Source organism: Asparagus officinalis, chromosome 10 (genome assembly GCF_001876935.1).
Source record: "Asparagus officinalis chromosome 10, Aspof.V1, whole genome shotgun sequence".
Classification (NCBI taxonomy): domain Eukaryota; kingdom Viridiplantae; phylum Streptophyta; class Magnoliopsida; order Asparagales; family Asparagaceae; genus Asparagus; species Asparagus officinalis.
This window is the reverse complement of record NC_033803.1, coordinates 58,761,721-58,763,948: the sequence shown is the minus strand read 5'-3', so window position 1 is coordinate 58,763,948 and position 2,228 is coordinate 58,761,721.

Sequence of the window (2,228 nt, the reverse complement as noted above, 5' to 3'; positions counted from 1 at the left end):
ATTGCCGAGGAGCGTGCGGCCGAGCCTATTCTGATTTCGGACGACGAATCTGAAGGTCCTGCGACCTCCGCCGCCTCGGACTCTGCTCCCCAGCCGGGAGTTGAACCCTGCCTTGAAATCCCACCTATCACGGCGCTCGCTTCGGGCCAAAAGCCTGTTCCCTCCGAGTCCTTGCCCTGGCAGGCTCGTGTCGAAGAGTTTGAGAACGCCGTGAGGCAGGTGATTTCCCTCATCGACCTTGGCATGGGCAGCTTCGACAGCTTCAGGCAGTCTCTCCTTGATCGCGTGGCTGATTTGCGGCGATCGGGTGAAAATTGGCTTGCTACTCGTTGTATGCAGGAACTCCGTCTCTTGGAGTCACGCATGATAGGGTTAGAGACCTTGCTAAGGGAAGGTCCGGAAGCCGACATGGAGTCTTGCCTGGCTCATGTCAGGCATCAGGAGGCTCAGGAGCATGAGACTCGTTCCAAGGAAATAGCAGACTCGGAATCCATCGTCAACTTCTGGGTGGGCCAACAGCGCTTGTTGGAAGAGCAAATCATTAATCTCAACCATACAATGGCTCGCCTGAGAGCCGAACTGGGGCAGGCGGAGGTGAATTGGAAGGGGCTCCAATCTGATGTTGTGAAGGTCAACAAGGCCGCTGAGGCGGAAACTCAAAACCTCCTGGCCTTGCGTCAAAAGGATGCTGCTGCCAGGTCGAACTCCGAGGATCGGATCTGGAAGGTGGCTGAAGACAAAGCTCGGGAGGAGCATGCGAGTAAGGTGGCGGCGGCCAAAGAAGAGCTTTCTACTTTCAGCGTGTTCGACTGAGGCCTCGCTCTTACGATTGCATTAAGACATTTTGTTTATGGCTCGTTTGTTTATGAAATCATAACTTTGTTCAAATGTACTGTCTTAAAAACTGGGTGCATGTTTTGCTTCTTTGAATGTAATATTACGACTTTCGCAGTTGCAAAAAGACCATAACTTTGTTCAAATGTACTATCTAGAAGCATCCCATGAGGCTTGCGTCTGCTTATGGTGTGTATACTCTTTTGGTATGTCGCTTTCCAGCGTTTTGCTCTGTAATTGCCAACAATCTCGTGCCGCAGGCAAAGTCTCTTGCGTGACGATGAGTCTACTTTCATGGCCAAACTCTATCCCAATGAGTTTACGCTAGTGGTGAAACTAAGGCGATGGCGAGTTCGCTAAGATGGTGAAACTCGGTTCCCGACGAGTTCACATTGCTGGCGAAACTCAATTGATTGACGAATTCATCTGCAGGCGAGACTCGATCGCGGCGAGTTTTGCTTGGAGGCTAAACTCAACTGCTGGCGAATTCGAGTTATAGGCGAAACTCATATGATGGCGAGTTTACACTACGGGTGAAACTTAGATGGTGGTGAGTTTGTTTAACAGTCGGAGATCCAATTGCAGGCGAAACTCGTGCCACGCGTCCGTCTGCAGGTCCAAGTGCTTGCCAGCGGGCACTCTGTGAGCGCCTTAATGCTCATTAATGACGAAGCGACCGAACGCTTCACCTCTCGTGCTCGATCTGATCGGTCGGTTTGGGTTCTCGAGATGAATGGCCTTTATTGGCGTTGAGCTCGAAGCGTCGCAGGACATTTGGATCGCCCGATCGCTTGGGGTAATGAATCTCAGCCGTTGGATTTTTTGTATATACATCCGTACTCACCCTTCTTCAGCAGAGTTCCTACTGCTTCGAGAAAAATCCACTGGAAGGAGCTTGCTGCTGAGAACTTTCCTTCCTCATGGCTTCTTCTTCTGATCACAGCGATTCCGAGGGTGTCGGCTCTTCCGCCACCATCGTCGACGTCGTGCTCGCTGGCTGATTCGCCCTGTGAGCTTCGTGCCAGGGGGTCTTCTGCTCGCGGACCCGCGTGCTCACCACCGCGTTCCTGCCTCCAGAATTGGTGGTTGGTGCAGGGGATCGCCATCATCGGTCAGCGGGTAGCGGGCGATATTACGATGCGCGTTCTCTGCGTGGAACGCGGGGATTAGAGGCGGTCCACCGTGCGGCGATGCCGTCGCTCACACGCGATGTGAATAGGAGCTTGAACACGTAGAGGGGTGGATGTAACGCCTCCGAGGAGCTGGCATATATCGACGATTCCCGACGGTACACGGCTCTCTCCTGCTCGAGCGTGAAGAGCGGGCGAAGCGAATTCGGGCGAAGGAGGCTGAGCTCAGACGTCTGCGGAAGCGACACCAAGCGGTACTGGACC